At 38.5% G+C, this 24,248-nt stretch overlaps 1 pseudogene; it reads left to right on the top strand.

Moving 5' to 3' along the window:
* The first annotated feature begins 4,885 nt into the window (after positions 1-4,885).
* On the top strand, positions 4,886-5,685 carry LOC116637365 (annotated as a pseudogene).
* Positions 5,686-24,248: the final 18,563 nt, after the last annotated feature.

Raw genomic sequence — 24,248 nt, 5'->3', positions numbered from 1 at the left:
AAAAACAAGCTCTAGACTTTTTGCTAATTTAATCTCGTTAACCCTATGGGGCACGGTTTCAATGCCCCCCTGAGTTATGATCATTTTTCAATCTTGAAGAATTGGAATGATGACCTCTCTGGCTATTTCCTTATCTCCTCAGGTAAGGTAAGTTTTGGGTGAAGAGCATTTTTTGTAAATCTCAGCTGTAACATGCCTATATGCTGAATTAGTCAAAAAGAAGCCTTTATTTAGAATTTGAATTTCTAGGAAGTCTGTTAAAATATAAATATAAAGATAAAGATAAAGATAAAGTAAAGGCAGCCCTATATATGGCTCAATTGGTCAAGCTTCCAACTCTTGATTTTGGCTCAGGTCATGATCTCAAGATCGTGAGATGGAGCCCCATGTTGGGCTCTGTGCTGGGCGTGCAGCCTGCTTAAGATTCTCTCTCTCCCTCTCCCTCTGCCTCTCTCCCCCCCCATTCTCTCTCTCTCAATATATATTTCAAGGCACATGCCTAAATAAGATCACAGATCATTACAAAACTTAAGACTTAATTAATTATCTGTTTAACCAAGATAGACAAGAGATTCTATTAAAGGTTATATAGTTGTTAGCAAAACTTAGCTCCTTTAATATTAAGGAGTTTTAGTTTTCTTAAGTAATTAAAGACCTGATAAAAACAAATATAGAGATGTTGTTTTTCTGGGCAAGTCGGGGGGAAAAAAAACTGTTTATAATTTCAAGAGCAGATGAACAATCCAAAAAAACTTTGTCTTTTTAACAGAGAGAAAAGCCAAATCTCAAACCTGTGTACTTTTATTTTTTTAAATATTTTATTTTTAAATAATCTGTACACCCAATGTGGGGCTCAAACTCAACCCTGAGATCAAGAGCGGCCTGCTCCACCCACTGAGCCAGCCAGGCGCCCCCATGCCAGTGTACTTTTAAAACTCTCTTATTCCAATCTTAGTCGGTCCTGACTGTGCATAAAGTTCTTTTCCAAAGGTTCCCCTTCACAAACTTTCTACAACTTTTTTTTTTTTCATTCAGGCTTTGTCCTAAGTTTTACCTCTCTAAATAGTCTTATTTCAGGACAAAATTACTTTCTTTTCCTTTAGCAAAAATGTATTGTCATTCCTTATACCTTTCTCACACATCTCCTACTTTTCTACATACAGATTTGCTTTCCTTATCATTTTCCAGCAGTCTTAATTACATGTGGCAGAATTTTAACTTTTAGAAATCTTAGTCTCCAGTGAAAAGTAATAGTAACCAATTGTGAACTATGATACCAGAATTCTTTAGATTGGCAAATTTATGAATATATTCCATAAATTTTTTAGAAGCCTGTGTTTTTTTTATAGTGCAATTTTTAAGAAACCATAAAATAGGTTTACTAACAAACCCAAATATCTTTAGTTTTTCTGTAATAAGTTAAGACAGACAAATCTTACAGTCTAGTAATTAATGTTTCAGTATTTTATCTTATTTGGAAAAGACTTAGATATTCAATGAATTCAACCCAATTTATCATTTAATTTAGCAAAACTTCAAAGTTTGGGGTTGCTAAAGAGTTTGAAAGATATTTTAAAGTTTATCTGTAAACGTTTTTAGTTATTTAACCTATTGGCTCTTAACAATTACTCATGAAAACTTCATGAGACAGACAAAAAAACATCCTTTCAAGTCATCTTTTTCTTGACAAATTACAATAGAGATAACACACGCTTATTTGGCTTGAGTAAACCTTGGTAGAACGAAAGTTTTATATTTAACGCTGAGAACTCTAAAGACGTGTCTATTTTAATTGGACCAATAACCTTGGATTAGCTTCAATACCGAACGCGCTGCGCCCGCGTCCACTAACAAGTCAACCTGTTTGTCTCCCACTGTCAGGTCTTCCCTGGGGCTCCTGTGGGGAAATGCGAAGCGAGCGGTTTAGGTCCAGGGGAGCGCTTGGGCCCCTGCGTGCTGATCTGGGAGACGCTTCGGTTTGAACCTCACGAGGAGGTGGCCCAACAGCTTCGGGTGCTCTTTGCTCCTTGCTGGTGGGGGTAGGAGGAGCGGGAGCGGATGGTGCGGGTGTGGAGGTGCTGAGGTTGTTACAGGGGCGGCCGCGCGCGAGCAGAGCAGCCCGGGAGCTGGTGCCGGGGCAGGAGGCGGGGGGAAGCAGAGGCAGATTTAAACTTTTGAACTGACATTCTCTATTTTTTAATCTCCATCTCCTGTCTTTTCCTCCTGCAAAACGGGCTTTTTCTCTGGGTGCCTTTCAGCCTTCGGGAAGAGGTTGAGGAGCGGGCAGTGGGTCCGGCATTGATTCCGGTGCTTGTGCTTGGAGAGGGGGTGGATTTAGGATTTCTAATGTCTGCCCATCTTCCTCCTCTTCTCCCTCATTATTCTGACTATTGGGAAGGGGATGAGGTGTCTACAATTTTTGTTCATCTTTATCTCTTTGGATCATCATTTGGGTCCCTTCCTGAGATGCATCTTTATTATGGAGTAACATAGGGGCGCCTGGGTGGCTCAGTCGTTAAGCGTCTGCCTTCAGCTCAGGTCATGATCCCAGAGTCCTGGGATCGAGCCCCGCATCGGGCTCTCCCCTCTGCGGGAAGGCTGCTTCTCCCTCTCCCACTCCCCCTGCTTGTGTTCCCTCTCTCGCTGTGTCTCTCTCTGTCAAATAAATAAATAAAATCTTAAAAAAAAAAAAAAAAAGAAATACTATTATGGAGTAACATAAAGATCTGGACGTGGGGAATTTTATCTGAGAGCATGTGAACCTGAAAAACATTTGGGTTAGTTTTTATCTTTTTGAGTTGTAGAATGCCCAATTTTAACATGCACTTGCCTTTAAATCAATGAAATAGAGCTCCGTTCCAAATCAGCTTTGGCAATACATATGGAGGTAGAGAAAATATCTCATATTCATAACACACATGGACACATGGACACAAATAAGATGCAAACAAAACTTAGCCTTTGTTTCACTAATATTTGTGGACATTCAAGACCCAATTTCCAACTAGCCCCCTTTTATTAAAACAAAACGAATTATAAGACAGCATTATAATTTATGGATCCATGAATTTGTTATTTTGCATGGCCTGTTTCATGCAAAAATATCACAAGCTGCAGCAACAGACAAAGCACACGAAGCCCAGAGCACCTCTGTGATCGTTGGTTTCCGCCCAGAAGCTGGCGGCTTCACCGACTGAACCACATGGCTTCCTAGTTTCTGGTCACTTAGTCTTAACTAAGTTTCTCTCACTGTGCATACCAGAAAACCAATACAGACGTGTCAAAAGAACCTGATTTGGGCCATCTGAGATACAGGTCATCCTGACATTTTCCCATTTAAATAAGCACTTGCAAGTATAGGCTCCCTATGTATTGTACATATAGCCTGCTGGAGTTTTCCATGGGTGTTGTTGGTTTTCTGGGGGTGGTCCAGTTTTTGAAGCACAGTTCCCATTCCTTTCAGTTTCAGCTTTATTTTTAGAATAAGGCTTGAATAAAATCTAAGGATAAAATCTAAGGATATTAAGTGTTGTGGGTCCAGAGGGTGCTGCTTGTGACAGTCACTTCCAAATGGTCTCGATACACCCTCTTATGTGTCTCGGGTTTCTCTCAGTGAGGTTTCATCCAGGGGCTCGCAGCACTGGATGATCAATCCTTATGTGTGCATCCCCAGACGAGCCAATCATTAATTACCTTATGAGATGGGAAATTCCTGTGGGACCACTACACTTCTCTGGGAATATCCTCAGACACCTCCTCTAGGCTTTCAGTCCCCCGGAAGCAGCGTTTGGCTGGAAGGAGCAAATTTCCCCGCTCGTTGGAGCTGAGTGATTTAGTCTTTCATATTTCTAGCCAGAAAATTTACTCAAGCCTTATATTAATAAGATTGGTATAATGCCAAATTAAAACAACCAACCTGGGGCCCATGGGTGGCTCAGTCATTGGGCGTCTGCCTTCGGCTCAGGTCATGATCCCGGGGTCCTGGGATCCAGCCCCGCATCTGGCTCCCTGCTCCGCGGGAGTCTGCTTGCGTTCCCTCTCTTGCTGTGTCTCTCTCTGTCAAATAAATAAATAAAATCTTTACCAAAAAACAAAACAAAAAAACAACCAACCCATCAACTCTTACCCCTCTGGTTATTCCCACCTTCAGAACATTACTGGTAACCCTCAATAGCTCGAATAAAAGTCAGGACCATCAGCTCAAATTGAGGAGGTCCAGATAGCAGGACAACTCACCTGGTATGCCTGTGAGTTGCTGAGACATCAGACGGGCACAAAGGGCCAGTGCTGGTACCGAGCACCGAGTTCCAGAGGACCCCAGGGTGATCTCAGAAGACTTGCTCTGATAGCCTGGCTACTACACCAGGAAATGTTGACACAAAGTGAGTTTTATTTGAGCCCAAGTTAGGACAGCTACCTGGGATACACAATGTTCACAAAGAAGAGAGTGCTCTAATTTTTAATCTTGCACAACTTCAGTAGAAAACTAAGAAGTAAATAAGTTGGAATTTATAAAGTTACTAATTTAAATTCTTATCATGTGAAAACACATAAAAGCACATAAAGCTGAATTCAAGAATCTATTGTATACATAACTAGGAACATAATTTAGAGCCAAAAAGCAGAAAATAGGAAGTATGAGAACAGGAATCTTATTTTAGGATTATAAAAGTATTGAAGAAGGAAATAATGGAAATTGTACTAAAAATAGAGGGGTGGAGGCGAGAAAGGCAAGTACTTTGGAATGTTTGGAAATGTGCTTACAGGTAACCTGAAATTCAGAGGTCACAACCCAAAGTTCAGAGGTCAAGGAACAGCATTTTGATGACTGTCAGCCTTTCACCAATGTTTAAAAAAAGAATCTGTTCTCTTCCAACCTTCCAAGATGCCAAAAGGAAAGAAGGCTAAGGGGAAGAAGGTGTGCTAGGCCCCTGCCATCATGAAGAAATAAGAGCCCAAGAGGTGTTACATCCCCTGACTAAGAAAAGGCCCAAGAATTTTGACATTTGGACAAGACATCCAGCCTGAAAGGGATCTCTCTGCTTTGTTAAATGGCCCTCCTACCTCCGGCTGCAGTGGCAAAGGGCAATTCTCTATAAGCACCTGAAAGAGCCTCCCACCATTACCCAGTTCACTCAGGCCTTGCACCACCAAATAGCTACTCAACAGCTTAAGCTGGCCCACAAATACAGATCAGAGACAAAGCAAGAGAAGAACAGAGACTGTTGGCAAGGGCAGAGAAGAAAGCTGCTGTCTAAGGAGATGTCCCCACTAAGAGGCTACCTGTCCTTCAAGCAGGGGTTAATACTGTCCCCATCTTAGTGGAACACAAGAAGGCTCAGCTAGAAATGATTGCACCTGATGTGGATCACATTGAGCTGGTTGTCTTCCCGCCTGCGCTCTGTGTCGTAAGATGGGGGTTCCCTACTGCGTTATCAAGGGGGAGGCAGGCTGGGGCACGTGGTCCACAGGAAGACCTGCACCACTGTCGCACTCACACAGGTTAACTTGGAAGACACAGTAGCTCTGGCTAAGCAAGTGGAAGCTATCAGGACCGACGACAATGACAGATATGATGAGATCCACCCTCACTGGGGAGGCAACATCCCAGGTCCAAAGCTGGTGGCTCGCATTGCTAAGCTGGAAAAGGCAAAGGCTAAAGAACTGGCCACCAAACCGGGCTAAGTGTACACTGTTGGGTTTTCTGTACATAAAAGTAATAAAAACTGTCTTTCCACCAGTGTCAGAAAAAAAAGTAGAATCTGATAGGTTATAATTAAATCACATGAAAACGAATTGTGAGAAGCAACAGCTCTGCGCATGTTCAAATTTGAGATAAAAATCACCTCCCAATTCCATTAAGTTATGATAAGATGGCAGGCAGGCAAGAGATGGGAAGTGGGGGAGGGAGAAAGAAAAGAGAGAAAATGAGAGAGGAAAAGGGGGGAGGGAGGGAATGAGGAAGAGAAGAGGAGAAGGAGGAGGAAAGAAGAAAAGAGGGAAGGAGGAAGGGAGGGAGTGAGAAAGGAAAGAAGGAAGGAAGGAAGGAAGGAAAGAAGGAAGGATGCCTGTCAGCAGCTGGCTTTTATCAGATACCTTACCACACAGCATTCTTTAGTTTTCTCTTCATTCCCTGGGCACTCTTCCACCCAGGTCTTCTCTATCTGACAGTTTCTCAGAATTAGTACCACCAGACTCATTAAAGACTGAGTCTTTTATCCAAATCAAAGAGTTATCGGTATGATGAACCAACCACACTGATGACTAAAATCTTAAGAAGTAGGTTATAAATTTTAAAAAAACATGCAAGCCACAGTTAAAAGAGTGTTTTTGACTTGTTTTAAACTGTTGTTCCTCTAGCAATGGAATAAGCCCACCTCCTGCTACTAAATATGTGTGGCTCAAATAATATTTAAAGAGTACTTCTAAATCAGAGTTCCATAAATTCTTTTCCTGCTTCTTAAGTTTGAACTATTACATTAAATGGAAGGCAAGGAAAGAGACTAAGTAGGACCGCGAAGAGTACCCATTCTTTCATCCTGCATTAACAGTAGGCAACCTTGGTTTTCACATTTCACCTGAATGCAGCCACCTTCTAGGAAAGTTGTTATTTTCAATACCCATAAAACTAACTGACTTGTCTAGGAATACTACTTGACTTGTGTGGCAGTCTCACTTTTGCGTTTATTAACTCAATCATTAGAGATCTCAAAATCCATGGGCCAAGGGAATACATGTAGTATTTGTTACCCAGAGCCATTTGTAGAACTGAAAAATCTTTTTTTCTGTCACTGATTTGTACTCTTATGTCATCTATCAGATTGCCTACAAGACAGAGAAATTCCCTATCATTATTATTCCCTGTCAGTATTATGCCATATAATTTATGGTCTACATCAGGATGCTTATGAGGGACAGAAAGCTTTTTAAAATTACTTCCTTTCAACAGGTATAAACCAGAAGGTAGACATCATCCGATGAAGAGACGTGGCCTGGATGTCATCCTAATCAGAAAAGCAGTTTGTAGAGAAACAATGGTTTTAACTTAAGTGTAACTTCAAAATTATTCATTATTAAAGAAAATGAGAACAACTATCTGTTTGAATGAAGTAGACAGTCAAAAAGGGAAAATGGAGGAGGACTTAAAAAGAAGAGTAAAGAAGAAACAAGATATATTAGAACCAAGAGGAAATAAATATAAATATTTATGAAGTCCATCTACTATAAGATACAGAATCAGAAAAAGAACACATTAGGATAGGATAATGTAGGAAAAAAATATACAAGTTAAATAAAAAACATGGAAGTTAAGAAGAAAAACTTCAAAAGTTAGGAAGAAATCTTACTTATCAAACCAGTTTATTGCTCAGAGAGATAGAAAATGTCTTCTCTAAAAACACTGTGTATTGTTCAGTGTGACTGCTTAAGGCTGCCATGCATGGTTGTTCAAGTTGTGCACTACACAAAGGTCCTACATCTAAATGAGTGCTGTTTACATCATAGATATTGTGGTAACTAGCCTCTACGATGGCCTCCAATAATCCTAGCCTACTGGTACCATTTCTATGTGTAGTCTCCTCTACACTGAGTGGGGCCGATTGTAACCGATAGGATATTGTGAAAATGATGATGTGTGACTTCAGAGAATGGGTCTGACAACACACTGAGGCATCCACCTTCTTCCTCAAATCACTTGCTTTGGAAGAAGCTAGATGTCAGGATCTTAGGATGCTCAAACAGACCTAAGGAGAGGGCTCCTGAGTGAGGAACTGTAGCCTCCTGCCAATAGCATGTAAAGGACGTCATGTTGGAAGCAGATTTCCAGCTTCAGTGAAGTCTTCAGGTCCCTGTAGCCTTGGCTGACATCTTTACTACAATCCCAGGAGAGACCTCCAGCCAGAACGAGCCACCCAAGATGCTTTCAAGTTCCTGGTCCGCAGAAACTGTGTGAGATGATAAATGTATATTGCTGTCTAAGGTCACTAAGTTTTCAGGTAATTTGTTAGGCAGCAATAGATAACTAATACAGATATCTTCATTACTTTGGATGAGTTGTGTAATTATAGTGATAATTGTCTAACAGACAGCACTGATGTATCTTATTCTAACAAAATCAGTGTATTATAATTTTCCAACAGATGAGATTAGGGGTCAGTTTCTAACTTGACTGATAGTTTGTGTTCCACTTTATGAAAAAGGTAAGAACTTGAAAACTGAAAAATCTCATTGATTTAATATCTAAAACAATATGTGCTTGTAATAAAAACCTGTTTTTCTGGCTGGTGTAATGATTATTAAATATCTTGAAAATTTTAGAAAGAGAGAGTGAAATCTCCTATTGGTACTGGAACACCAGCTAAATTTGACAATTTATGTAGCAGTTCAGATATTCTTCTGTTTACTGTACCAAGTGCTACTGGTGAGTCTGAATTTAAATCAACAAATATTTTCATTATATAACAAATCATCATTAATGAATAAAAAAGCATCTATAATAAAAATTATGTATTTATAATATAAATATTTTAATAATATGTATTATGCTGTTATCATATATATGTAGATAATATATTTGTGTAAATATATATGATACAGTGCAATTCTTTATTAATGTAAACATACATAATATAAAATTATATTATAAAATATATAATATATGCTATATGTAGTATATATATTATTCTTTCTAATAATATGATATATTACATAAAAGTATTATATATCATATATATGTATAATGTATTTATGTATAAATAAACACATCTCATAAACAATATATATTTAAAAAAATATTTTTACAACATATATATAACAAATAAATATTTGTATTTATAAATATATGGCATAAATACATATTGCATTATGTAAATATTTATAAAATAAATACTTATTTATGATGATAAAATATTTTTATAAATAAATGTATTGGGCACCTGGGTGGCTCAGTCAGCTGAGCAGCCACTCGGTTTCAGCTCAGGTCATGATTTCAGGGTTGTGGGATCAAGCCCTGCAATGGGCTCAGTGCTCAGCTGGGAGTCTGCTTGAGATTCTCTCCCTCTCCCTCTGCTTCTTCCCTACTTATGCGCACTCTCTCTCTCAAATAAATAAATAAATAAATCTTTTTAAAAAAACTAAATAAGTGTATTACACAGATATATTCCTATAAATAAGTAACTTATAAAGATATAGAGGAAAGATTGGCAATTGTAAAAATTGTTTTTTTTGTTTTTATGAACATTTCTTCAATACAAAAATTAATTGCTATTAAAGTTTCACTGGTATATTGTTTATATATTATATTAAAATGCTACACATTCTAAGTTAAAACATTTCCATAATGTCAGAATTTTTTCAAATATCCACACATATCAGAAAGGAAAAACCTAAAGCCACTAGAAAAGACATTGAAAGACAATTACTGCATTTCATCAATTCTAAGAGACATATTTATTCATGTGTTCATTGTTCATGGGCTCAGTCCCGCAAGACTGCACCCATTTCAGATGCCAGTTGCAATGCCAGGTTGTCACTCATACTTCTGACCAACCGGTTAGAAATCTATACATTGGGAGTTCCCACAACATTCTCTTCAGGGTTGATAATTTGCTAAATGGCTCACAGAACTCAGGGAAACACATTTACCGGTTTATTACAAATGACATAATCACGGATACAGAGGAATAGCCAGGTGAAGGTGTATGTAAGCTGAGGTCTGGAAGGATCCCCAGCACAGGTGTTTCGTCCCCATGGAGTTGGGGTACACCGCCCTCCTGGCATGTGTATGTGTTCACCAACTTAGAAGTTCTCTGAACCCCATAGTTTAGGGATTTTTATGATGTCTTCAGTTATTAACTCTGTCTCCAGCCCCTCTCCCATCCCATGGATGGGGGTGGGGTGGAAAGATCTACACTTCTAATCAGGGCTTGGTGTTTCTCGGGGACAAGCCCCCACCCCAAAGTTCTCCAGGAGTCCTCCAAGAATCGCCTCATCAGAACAGAAGACACCCCTATCATCCAGGAAATTCTGAGGGACTTAGGAACTCTGTGTCAGGAACTGGGGTCAAAGACCAAATATTAGAACAAGAGATGCTCCTAGAGCCGCTGTCTCTCCAGAAATTACAATCATTTTTGAAGGAGCTCTGTGTCAGGAACCAGGGGCAGAGACCAAATTTATATTTCTTATTCACAGAGACTATTAAATCTTTCTAGGTAATGGTCAAGTAATTTAAATGTTAAACAATGGTAAACTCTTGTTGAAAATCATACACCTCAAGTGAAAAATTTTAACTTTTCAAAGGATGGTTCAGACTGGGATTTTTCAGAAATTTATTGTAGATACATTTTCTTAATGGTGGTGGTAGCAGCCAAGCAGGAGAAAAAATCCTTTTTACTTTAACTTAGAGGTTTGTGTATTTTGTCTCTATCGTAACCTCTTTGGGAATTGGGGAAAACCAACTGAAGAAAAAGAATAGACATAAGGACACCTGGGTGGCTCAGTCGGTCAAGCGTCTGCCTTCAGCTGGGTCATGATCCTGGGGTCCTGGGATCGCAACCCCCATAGGGGAATCCCTGCTCAGCGGAGAGTCTGCTTCCCCTTGCCCTTTGCCCCTCCCCTCTCCCCGCTCGTGCTCGCGCTCTTTCTCTCTCTCTCTCCCAAATAAATAGGATTAAAAAAAAAGGAATAGACATAAAGGTTGTTAGATTTTATATTATATTCTTAGTAAACATGAAGTGAGATAAACGTTGTGAAGTATTCAAAACTGATATAAGTCTAACTTTGCAGCAAAACAGGTTACACTGGTATGATCGTGTCAAGTGCGTAACACAGATGCTGCCATTCTTGGCAAGGCCATGTTTAACTTTCAGAGGATCATCCAGTAGATGTTGGAGTAAGATAATGAGAATTTTTTTCATCTCACACAAGCCACAGGAAAAATTAATAACATTATGGCATATATTTATGCAGAATACGAACAGTGACATGAATACAACACAATATATAGAGAGTAAAATACAAAAATAATTTAAATGATAGCAACTGTGATTCACAAAATCCCTTTGAACAAAGTAAGACATGCTATTACCCAACTATTTTTTAGTTGATGTACTGGATGTAAATCATGTGAAATAGTTTAAAATTACTCTTAGATTCATGGATTTAAAAGTGCCAGTATTTCTATCTTGAATAGTTTTGAGGAATCTGTTGTCAAACTAAAGAAAGATTATACACATTTTTAGTAGCCTGCTTAAACAAACTTCAATCTTGTCAAAAATAAATTGGGAGTTCAGGGATATGACAACGCCATACATCTGAAGCAAATGTAACACATTGCAAAAACATACCCTCAAAAAACAGTCTAGGGCATTAGGGTCCTTGTTCTATTTGCTCTTTAAACTTGGTAATGAATGAAGCAACAGAAGAATGTCTTTTACACACTGAATTTTTTTTTTATATCATCCACTAATTTTACAATTACTTTTTTGGTTTCAACAACACATTGAAATGTACCAGAAACACATTTACTAAAGACAGATTTGAAACTATTGTCAATACATTATGGGAAAATTGAGATGATACCACCAGGCCATTAAAAACTCAATTACAGCTAATATGCAATCCTTTTGTAGAATTTATTGATGTTATTAATAAAGATGTAGATTCTATAACTTGAGCTATAGGCATAAATTGAAAATCTCCACTTTAAATTTGTTTTCTTAGAATGAACTTGACATAATATTCTAAGTAAAAATAATAGTATAGTCAAAATGATATATGACTAGGCTCAATGTAAATAATGCCCTTGAAAACATCAAAGGAATTAATAAATTCTACAAAGATTCCAAGCTGAACACAAACACCACGGGGTTCTCAATCCCATAACCATGAGATCATGACCTGAGCTGAAACCAAGAATCGGCGCTCAACCAATTGTGCCACCCGGGCGCCCCAATAAATTACTAGTTTTATTTTTTATTTATTTATTTTTTAAAGGTTTTATTTATTTATTTGAGAGAGAGAGAGAGAGCATGAGCTGGGAGGAGAGGGAGAAGCAGGCTCCTAGAGAGCAAGGATCCTGATGTGGGGCTCGATCCCAGGACCCTGGGATCATGACCCGAGCTGAAGGCAGACGCTTAACGACTGAGCCATCCAGGTACCCCTGAATTACTAGTTTTAAAACTGATTATTACCTCATAGTTATTTTGAGTTCCTGATTGTTAAAATTAATTCTCTTTTTTTTCATTTATTTATTTATTTTAGAGAGAGAGAGAGAGAGCACCAGCAGTGAGTGGTGGGGAGGAGCAGAGGGGGAGGAAGAAGGAAGGGGAAAGAATCTCAAGCAGACTCCGTGCTCTATGTGGGACTCAATCCCATGACCCTGAGATCATGACCTGAGCCGAAACCAAGAGTGGAACACTCAACCGACTGCGCCACCCAGGCACCCCATATGATTAATTTTAAAAATACTGATAATTTCATGATGACTCTGAGTTCCCAGTTATTTCAATTACAATTTTAAATTTCCTTTAATTTCATGTTGAAATTTGATATATAAATTTATTCAGAAGATTTTATATTGACTTTACAGATGACTCTTCTGTAATTGCTATTACTGAGAAGTAAATAATATACCAACTTAATTTTTACTCATAGTTTCCAATAGCAGCTCTTACACCTGAGAGTAAGAGGTGAAGGAAACAGTGGTGAGTTGGGCTTTAATCTGAAGGCGATAGGGGCCCCCCGAAGGACATTAAGCAAGGAGTGATGTGATCAGATTGGAGATAAGAAAGATCCGTTTAGCGGTAGTGAGGTGGTTCAGGTGGGAAAAGATGTGGGAGTAAACTAGGGCAGTAGCAGAAGAAGAGAATGGATTTGAGAAAGGCATATTTATTATCTGAGCAGAGACAAAGGACTGAAGGTTATAAAAATGTATTAATAAGAATTCTTCACAATTAAAATATATCACAAAATGTGCATTGATAAATATGAATGTGCTGGTAGTATATTTCTTTTCCTAAGTATATTCCCCGTCGCCACCACCTCCTTGGCCATCAGTCTCTATGGGCTGCCCAGCCACCTCTCCAACTTTTCTCTATCTTCTTTCTGCTCCAGCTACAGAAACAGGGAGATAGAGCAGACTCCTTCCACTGTGGCCTTTGAACTGTCATTTCAGCTTAGAAGGCTTCCATCTTTGCAACTGTAAAAGGAAAATAATTGAATGTTTGTAAGGATCATTATTGATAACTGCCAAAGAGTGTAAACAATCCAAATGTCCATCGATTGACAAAGGGGTAACTAAAATGTGGTACATCCCAGCAATGGAATATTATTCAGCTGTAAAAAAAAAGAATGAAGTAGTGATACATGCTACAACAGAGATGAACCTTGTACACATTAAGCTAAGTGAAAAAAGAAAGTCACAAAAAAACTACACAGCATATTGTTTGATTCCATGTATAGTAATATCCAGAAAAGGGAAATCAATAGAGACAAAGTAGACTAGTGGTTGCCTAGGGCTGGATTGTAGGTTCGGGGAAATGAGTAGTGGCTGCTAATGGGTATGGGGTTTCTCTTTGGGGTGAAGAAAATAATCTAGAATTATCTACATTATGATGATGGTTGCCTAACTCTGAATATATTAAAAGCCATTGAGTTGTACACTTTAAATGGGTGAATTGTATAGTATGTGAATTGTACATCAGTAGAAATTATTCCTGTTCTAATCAAACAAAATACGGATGGGAGAATACTTCAGAGACCAAAATACTTTGGTGCTAAATACGTTGAAATCACTAAGGCAAGCATGGGGACACCCTCTTTGAGGGCTTAAAGAAAAGGTCTAATATTTTGAAGCTGGCCATAACTGAGTAAATGATGGTGTGGTGATATACCATATGACTCCAAGGAACTTTTACAACTGTAAAAGAATTTCAAGTTTAGTCCTTTTTGTCAAGACTTGACTTGCAGATTCAGTTTTATACACAAGAGGGCACTGTCCACCAAATGACAAACGTTCAAAGCTGCGGGAAAGTAAGCAAATACAATCTCAGGGAAGTATAAAAACCAACTGATATTTACGAGTCCCATTAATATATACATGGATTTGCTTATGAGTGCACAATATCTAGAAGGGCAAATAACATGGACATGGATGGGAGGGTATTTTGGGGGGTTTGTTCTAATTTTTATTACTTAAGTATAGGTGACATACAATGCTGTATTAGTTTCAGGTACACAACAGTGATTTGACAAGTCCACGCAACTCACCACAGTAAGTGTAGTTACCATCTGTCACCATACGACGTTATTACAATATTATTGACTATATCCCTATGCTGTACTTTTCATCTCCTGACATTATTCTGTTTTTTGTTGTTTGTTCATTTTTTTTTTTTTAGATTCCACATATAAACGTGAAATCATATGATATTTGTCCTTCTCTGTCTGACTTATTTCAAAATACCCTCTAGGTCCATCCATGTTGTCACAGATGGTAAGATCTCATTCTTTTTTTTAATAGCTGAGTAATATTCCATTGTATATATACCACATCTTCTTTGTCTATTCATCTATTGATGGACACTCAGGCTGCTTCCATATCTTGGCTACTGTAAATAATGCTGCAATGAGCTCAGGGGCACATATATCTTTTCAAGTTAGTGTTTTTTGCTCTCTTTGGGTAAATACCTGGTAGTGGAATTACTGGATCATATGGTATTTCTATTTTTAATTTTATGAGGATCCTCCATGCTGTTTTCCACAGGTCTGCACCAGTTTGCATTCCCACCTATAGTGCACAAGGATTTCATTTTCTCCTCATGAGAGGGATACTTCTTGTTGAATAATATTTTATGCTTTTTATATTCTGAACTACGTGATTGTGTTGTTTATGCAAAATGTTATGTAGAAAAAATATAAGGAAGATTATTTTGTGCTTATTTAGACTAATATATGATTTTGATAAAAAGGTGTGGAGAATATATGCAAAATATAGAGATTATTTTTAAATGATTTAATAAATTATTGCCAATTTATACTAATAGCTTTTTAAAAAACATCCTTCTAGTGAATTCAAGAATCTTCCCATGTGTTATTCATTATTACCATTCTGTTTTCTTTCTTTCCCCTTCCTTCTTTCCTTTCTTCCCTTTTTTCTCTTTCTTTCCTTCCACATATAGGAAAGATCATTTAATTGCTTAATTATTTTTCAATTTTCTCCTACCAAACTCTTCAATAGAAAGTTTGAAAAACTATTACAGTAAGTACTCACCATTTTGACAATAGTGATTTTTTGTTTCATTTGTTTAAATCTGTTTCTCTACATATATGTGTAATGTGAGCATTTTTTCCAGATTTTTTTTCAAGTTTTATTCTTCAGATACTCTAACCTTAAGTATTTCAGCATGCAGCTATTTGATGAAGGATATTCAGCTACATTGCCATAATACTATTATCACATGTGAGAAAATTAAGGGTAGATTTTAATCTAATTTACTATCCAGTCCATTTAAAATTTTCTATTGTGCCTAAAATGTCTTATATAGCTTGCCCTCACCCCACCACATCAAGGTTTATACATAGTATGGTGACCCTTATGTCTCTTCAGTCTCTTGTTTTAAAGCATTCCCTCATTTTTTTTCTTAATGACTAATTTTTTGTAGAGACCAGGAAAGTTGTGTTACGTGGAATGTTTTACATTTTTCTGATTGTTTCCTAGTGGTATCATTTAAGTTGTTCCTCTGTGCAAAAAACAAAAACAAAAGCATCATCATGAATTATTACCAAACACACTTTTACAGACACTGTCCAGATCAATAAATAGAACATTGTCAGCAATGTAACTCTTTACCCCTCTCTCTTCATCCAACATCATCACTATTCTTTTTATGGAAACCGATTCCTTACTTTCTTTAAACCATCCAAGCATGCATGAAATGCCATGATATAGTTTTCCCTGTTTTTGAACTTTATGAGTAAAATCATATATTAAGTATTCTTTGTGTCTAGCTTCTTTAAGTCAATGTTATCTTTGTGAGATCATTTGTGTGCATGTGAATAGCTGTAATTCATTCATTTACATAGCTTCATTGTAAGAATATATCATAATTTATATGTCTTTTCCACTGCTCTGGACATTCGGGTTATTTCTCATATTTGGTTTTTATAAATAAATCTACCGTGAACATTCTTGTGTCTGGCTCTTGGTATATATGTGCATGCATTTCGTTGGACCTACACTCAGGAATATAACGACTGGACCATGGGTATGCATATGTCCAACTTTCATGAAAATGACCGCCTTTAGGGCGCCTGGGTGGCTCAGTCAGTGAAGCATCTGCCTTGGCTCAGGTCATGATCCCAGAGTCCTGGATTGAGCCCCGCATCGGGCTCCTTGCTCAGCGGGAAGCCTGTTTCTCCCTCTCCCACTGCCCCTGCTTGTGTTCCCTCTCTCACTGTGTCTCTCTCTGTCAAATAAATAAATAAATAAGTTTTTTTTTAAAAAATGACAGTCTTCAAAGTAATTATACCAGTTTGAACTCCCACTAACATCGTATGAGAATAACTGTTGCTGCACATCCTTGCCAACACTTGGTATTGGCAGTTCTAATTTTAATCACTCTGATGGAGGTACAATAACATGACATCCTAGTTTTAATTGCATTTCCTCATTATTAGGAAGGTTGAAGCATTCATGTTTGAGTCTTTTATGTGTTTTTGTGAAAATTCTGTTTATTTCTCTTATCTTCTCCTTCCCCTTTTTGGATTACTGTATTTCTTTTACTGATCTATAACCTAAATATATTTGGGATATGAGTCCTTTGTTAATTATGTGGGTTGCAAATATGATCCACAGTGTGTTTTGCCTTTGATTTCTCTTCATGGTGTCTAGTGGTGAACAGATGTTCTTAATTCTGATATAATCCAATCTATCAATCTTTTCTTTTTTGGTTATTCTTGTCTTCTTTAAGAAATCTCTTCAGATCATGATAAAATCATCCTGTATTAATTTTGTTATTGTTTTGCCTCTCACAATGTCTATGGTTTACTAGAAATTGATATTTATGATGTGAGTTACAAGTCAATGTTCTTTTATTTATATGGATATCCAATTTGTCCACCACAAGTTATTGAAAATAACATTATTTTTCCACTGCTCTGCAGAGTACCTTGTCATAAATCAAGTATCCATTTTTTTGTGTCCTTCTGTTTTTGTGCTCTCTCGAGTTTTATGGTTATATTTTTCTTTCCTTGTACCAATATTACACTGTATTAATTGCTATGTCTTTATAATGACTCTCAAGTTTTCTGTTGTATGTCTTTCACATTGTTTTTTTCAAGAGCGTTTGGCTATTCTTAGTCTTTTGCACTTCTATAAATATTTAAGAATCAGTTTCTCAGGTTCATTAAAAAACAAACAAACAAACAAACAAAAAATCTCCTGGGATTTTGAATGAGAATACTTTGAATTTAAAGATTAAATTTCAGGGGAAAACAATGAACATTTATTTAACTAACAATTTTATAGATCATAATTTTTTTATTTTGTTCAATTAGCCAACAAATAGTACATCATTAGTTTTTGATGTAGTGTTCAGTGATTCATTAGTTGTGTATAACACCACCTTCCTGGGCAGGCTGCTCTTGGCTCCGTGTCCTCACCAGGTGTGGGGCTCTCGGATGGCAAGTGGGTGACAGCAGCGGCAGCTAGCCCCCAGGTGGTGGGCAAGACAACATGGGAGATAGGGGGAGGCTCCAGACCCGGCTGGTAAGCCCTGGGGATGGCGGGGGACCAGAGGACCAGAGGGGAGCGAGGACCCACCGCTCTGTCCTTGCAGTGCTCCGCCCTGAGCTCCCACCAGCCCCGTGCACATTTTAGATTAATGCTTTGGGGTTAATTACTTGAAATGCAATTGCTGGGCAAAAGGTTAAGTACAGTTTTAAGACTTTAAGATTGTATTGATAAAGTGCTGTTTAAAAACATTGTACCAACTTATGATCCTAGTGGTAGTATATGGTAGTGTTCTACTCTCCACACCCCTATCAACATTGGATATTATCATTGAGTATCTGAAAATATTGGAAGGAATATTATGCATTCTTTAAAGATGACGATTCAGATCCTTCACATCTGCAAAAATATTTATGACAGTAGTCAATGCAAAAAAAACCCAGAATCCAATTGCACATTCAGGCAAAGATAGTGAAGTAACATAGTTTGTGGGTACTTTTTCTGTTTCTCCCCCAAATTTTCTTTAATTACACAGTCTTACAATATGAGGGTAAGAAAAAAAAATCCAGAATGCAAGAGGCTTGGCTCCTGTGTCACTTTTCAGCAGACGTCAGTCACTAATAATTTTAAACAAAAATGAATTCAAGGTAGAGAATTAAGAGTTTGCAATCGCCAGCAGGTGTGAAGGGTCTTGAGGGATGATTCTTAGAACAATGCCACAGAACCACCACACATGGGAACCATCAGGCCTCTGGGCTCAGGAAACCGTGGCACCAACTTTTGAATCCAGGATCACACAGCCAGAGTGCCAGGAAGGTGCGGAATAGCCCACCTTGGCTGTGAGCCAAAGATCGGGAACTCATTGCTTATTGACTAAATGCAAGCTGCTAGATTTAACGATATTGAGGCCCCACCAAGTTCTGGCTGTCTCCCCACTGACTGAGTTTCTGAGTTTAAGTGAATGTGACTAGCAGGGAGGTCAGAGCAAAAGCCTAGCTGCAAGGAAGTCAGGAAATGTACTTTTTATCCTTACAGATCCTGAAGTACAGGATGGCACTCGAAAAAGAGGTTGGATCAGCTGTTAAGCAAGCCAGCCTTCTACAGACCCTTTATTTCCTTGATGGCTTGATGACATGGTAATGCTTATGAATACTGTTAAAGATTTTCTCTGCCCTGCCTGATCATGCCCTCTCCCCTTCTCTGCCTTGACATGTGCCATGGGAGGCTGACCCCTATATTCATCTCCTTGATTATTCCTGGCTGCTAGTCAATTTTACCTAATGGCAAGTCATGGAAGAAGTAAACTGACTTCCTCCCTTCTGGTCTGCTTTTGGTAGTGGTTGTGTTCTCCTACCTAAGATGAAAGCATCTAGTGGTGCACAGATCTTGCTGGACATCAGTCAGAGTACCCTCCACTTGCCTTCTTAGTTCTAGAAATATTAATGGCTTCTGACTGTCGCTAAGCATTTTTAACCACCCTTGTTGGTTCCCTTAACCTCACCCACAGATGTGGAGTAGTTCTTTCACTTGACTCTCTTCAATTACTTCTTTGAATGTGCCATCTTTTCCTGCCAGCAATGTGACTGATAGGATGATGGAGAAGACACAGTTTTTATTCCAAGGTACTTTCAGCCAGGTAGATGAGATAAATATAGCCATCTGTTATGCGATGAATTCTCTCCCCTCCTGCCCCCAAATTAATGTTGAAGTCCTAACTTGGAGTACCTTGGACTATAACTGCTTCTGGGGCTAGGGCCTTTCAAGAGATAATTAAGGTTGATTGAGGTCATAAGGGTCATCCTACCTTCAATTAAGCATAAGCTCTAATCCAGTGTCACTAGTGTCATAAGAGGAGAAAGATACAAGGGCTTGCATGAACAGAGGAAAGATAGAAGACATAGAAGATGGCCATCTAAAAGCCAATGATAGAGGCCTCAGAAGAAAGCAAACCTGCCAACACCTTGATAATTGGACTTCCAGCCTCCAGACTTGTGAGAAAATAAGTTTCTGGTTTTAAGCCTCCCAGTCTGTGATGGCACTTTGTAATGGGCGCCCCAGCAAACTAATAACCCATCATAAAAGCCAAATAAGAAAAATCTGTTAAGAGTTACGAATTGTGTTACTCTCAGAGGAAGGAGCCATTACCTTTGGGTAGGTGAGCTGAAGGAAATACTCACTGAGTTGTCTCAATTGGAACTCGAAAGTTGGAGAGAATAGTAGTACCTACCTACAGTATTATGGGGATAAGAATAAATATAAAACACAATGTTTCAGTAACTGTTAAATAGCTTTGGATTTTATGAGAACACACAGCTATACTCCTAGACCTGGGTTTAGAATGATTTCCTTACTTCCTGTGGCCTACTCTTTCAATGCTTAGGCTTGTTCTGATGTTTTAAAGTCCTTAATTCCCAATGCACTTGAGTTCCACTTGGTTCTCAAGACCTTCCATCCTTGGCCTCATCTCTTCTTTTTTTTTTTAAAGATTATTTATTTATTTGACAGAGAGAGACACAGCGAGAGAGGGAACACAAGCAGGGGGAGTGGGAGAGGGAGAAGCAGGCTTCCCGCTGAGCAGAGAGCCCGATGCGGGGCTCCATCCCAGGACCCTGGGATCATGACCTGAGCCGAAGGCAGACGCTTAATGACTGAGCCACCCAGGCGCCCCACTGGCTTCATCTCTTAACACCCAACTCTGCCTTTGTGGTAGCTAGCCTCTAAGACGCTTCCAGCGATCCTTACTTCCTGGTATTCATGTCTTTGTAAGTTTTCTTCCACAATCAATCAGGGGTGGACTGTATGACGCATTAGAGTACAACAGAGATGACAGTGTGTGGCTTCCAAGCCCACGTCATAGAAGACACTGAAGCCTATGCTTAGTGCTGGGGATTACTAGCTTTGGGGGAAGCCAGCCACCATACCACGAGGATACTCAAGCAGCTCTGTGAAGAAGCCCACACGAAGACGGACACAGGCTTCCTACCAATTTGCCAGTACGTGCATGAGCTGCCTTGGAAGCAGATCCTTCAGCCCCAAGATGACTATAAATTCAGCTGATTTGACTGTCATTTTATTTTTTTAATTTTTTATTTTTTATTATGTTCAGTTAGCCACTGTACAGCACATCCTTAGTTTTTGATGTAGTGCTCAGTGAGTCATTAGTTGTGTATAACACCCAGTGCTCATCACAACACGTGCCCTCCTTAATGCCCATCACCCTGTTACCCCATCCCCCCACCCCCTCCTCTCTAAAACCCTCAGTTTGTTTTCTGGAGTCCAGAGTCTCTCGTGGTTTGTCTCCCTCTCTGATTTCTCCCCCTTCAGATTTCACTCCCTTCCCCTATGTTCCTCCATGCTATTCCTTGTGTTCCACATAGGAGTGAAACCATATGATAATTGTCTTTCTCTGCTTGACTTATTTCACTTAACACAATCCTCTCCAGTTCCATCCCTGTCGATGCAAATGGTGGGTATTCATCCTTTCTGATGGCTGAGTAATATTCCATTGTATATATGGACCACATCTTCTTTATCCATTCACCTGTTAAAGGGCATCTCGTTTCCTTCCACAGTTTGGCTATTTTGGACATTGCTGCTATGAACACCTGGGTGCATGTACCCCTTCTTTCCACCACATCTGTATCTTTGGGATAAATACTCAGTAGTGCAATTGCTGGGTCATAGGGTAGCTCTATTTTTAACATCTTGAGGAACCTCCATACTGTTTTCCAGAGTGGCTGCACCAGCTTGCATTCCCACCAACAGTGTAAGAGGGTTCCCCTTTCTCCATATTCTCGCCAACATTTGTTGTTTCCTGTTTTGTTAATTTTTGCCATTCTAACTGGTATCTCATTGTGGTTTTGATTTGTATTTCCCTGATGACTAGTGATGTTGAGCATTTTTTTCACGTGTCTGTTAGCCATTTGTATGTCTTCTTTGGAGAAGTTTGACCATCATTTTATTAAAGACTCTGAGCCAGAACTGCCCAGCCAAGACAATCCTAAATTTCTGACCATGGAAACTGAGAATAAATGACTTTTTTATTATGCCTATAAGCCATTACATTTTGGTTTGTTACAGCATTAGATAACTAGTACAGTATTCATAACCTTCGACCTGATACACAGCTCTCCATATTTTGCCTCTTCTGACATTTTTACATCCCTCTTCTCACAAAACAATAGTAAACTAATAATAAATTGTTCATATTGTTGTCTTTTCAGATGCCCTCTTTCCTTCTTGCCAACCCTACAAGACCCAGCTCAATCTCCATCTCTTTGAAGCTTTTCTTGACTATGATACTTTGAGTCTTCTTCAGTAGCTCATCATTGGTACCTCAGAAGTAATTTACTGTCTCATATAATGTTATTTCACACATTTTTAAATATAAAGATGATGTAAATTTGTTTCCTACAGCACCTAGCATAATGCCACACTAGGAGCTAATGATTTAATTTTTAATAGGCCACCATCCAGTAGAATTGAAATGTGAGACAACAGTACTTTCTTCTTAGTCTGAACTTCAGAATTATTGCTTTGTCTAAGGATTGGAGTGAGCAACTTTCAGTCTCATTGTTTTGACGAAGTGTTTTTACAGAACTAGTTTTAGAGGTATATAGGATATGTGTCTCACATACACAAGAGAAATTTAAAGCAGGAATAATTAAATAAATGTCTTAAGGTCATAATATGTGACAACAGTCAAGACCACAACCTGAGAGTAGCAAATGGAATTCTGTTAAGAAGATACTGTGCCTCACCCAGCAAGAATCTAATAATCTTTGTTTCTTTTAGCATACTGTCTCCCCCTCATGCCAGTGTAATGGTTCCTGAAAGACAAAAGTTATGGCTAGCATAAGGAGAAACATGTTTCACTGTTAGTAAATGGCTTCAGAAATTCACGGACACTTTAATTTTAGAAGAGAAAATAATTTTGGAGTAGAGACTGCCAGTATATTTCAAGTTAAACCTCAAAAATCATTGCTTGGTATATGCGTAACAGGCACTCAGATTAATGAATTAATACTGGTATCAGTCAGGGTTTACCAGACAGACCGACAGAATCGACTGATTGATCTACCCGTTGACCCATCCATCTATCCATTTATCTATGGGAGAGATTTATTTTAAGGAATTGGTTCACACAATTGTGGGCACTGGCAAGTTTGAAATTTGTAGGGCAGGCTGACAGGCTGGAAACCCAGGCAGGATTTCTATGCTACAGTCTTGAGGCAGATATCCTTCTGTGGGAAACCTCAGCTTTTGCTCTTAAAACCTTCAACTGATTGGATGAGGTCTATCCATATTATGGAGGGTGATATGCTTTAATCACATTTACAAAATACCTTCACAGCAACATCTAGACTAGTGTTTGGACAAACACATGGGCACAACAGCCTAGCCAAGTTGATACAACCATCACAATACTGTATTTGAGAAAGTGGGCTTTTGGAGGGATTTGATTTGTTTCCTTTTCTGTATACTGTACATCCCTCACATTGAGTATTCCAAATGTTCTGGGCATCACATGGAACACAAAATCAGAGACATATTATGCTAAGAGTTAATCACCAACATAAAAACTGTAATAGTAATAAAACCCTGTTCTAATGAAGTACAGAAACACATCTTAGAAACTTAGTTTTCTATACATGTTCACTTATTTTATTACAAAAATATTTTTAATTTTAAAAAAGGGAAATAAAGGAGGAATGTTACCCATCACAAGTTAATAAAATGCCTCCCATCACTGACTCAGCTTTTAAATATGCAATAACAAATCCACAGAATTGCCAAGTTATTCTCTATAAAACTCTAATAAAACTGTAACTCAAAAAGTGTTTACCAGAGAAAGCAGCTTTTTTCCAAAGAAATAATATGCAAATAGTCAGAAGTGTCATCATTTATAAGGTGACAGAAACACAGATGAGGAGTGCATGATCTCAAAGATAATCTCACATTCCCCAAACTCCCCAAATACCTAATGCTGGAATGAGTAGGCCAAAGGACCGACGTGGCCATTCTTGGGGTTTTATGAAGTACTGGAGATGTTTGAAAACTCACAGAAATGAAAAAGCCCAGCCAGTTATCATTTCCCAAATCATGTTTTATATATAAAAAGTATTTTCTGATGGAAAAGGTTGCATGCAGACCCTTATTTATTGGCCTTTTACTCAACAAAAGGCTGGGAGCACTTGGCTAAATGAAGGCGTAACAGGGCATATGCATGTGGCAACAGTCTCAGAGGTTTTTCTTATTATGAGTGTGATGATTGTATTTCAGCATCATCTAGTGAGACCTTGGTTGTAGAAAATGAGTGACCCTATGGAAGTAGGGCTGGGAAAGTACAGCTGATTCTTGAACAAGACTTAGGGATGCTGACCCCTTGCACAGTCAAAAGCCTACATGTAACTTTTGATTTCCCTAACACTTAACTACTAATAATCTAGTTTTTTTTTTAAAGATTTGTCAGAGAGAGGGAGAGAGAGAGAGAGAGAGGGAGAGAGAGAGAGCGCACACA

This window comes from Phoca vitulina, unplaced genomic scaffold (assembly GCF_004348235.1).
Source record: "Phoca vitulina isolate PV1807 unplaced genomic scaffold, GSC_HSeal_1.0 scaffold14, whole genome shotgun sequence".
Classification (NCBI taxonomy): Eukaryota; Metazoa; Chordata; class Mammalia; order Carnivora; family Phocidae; genus Phoca; species Phoca vitulina.
This window is presented reverse-complemented; position numbering and strand designations above follow the sequence as displayed.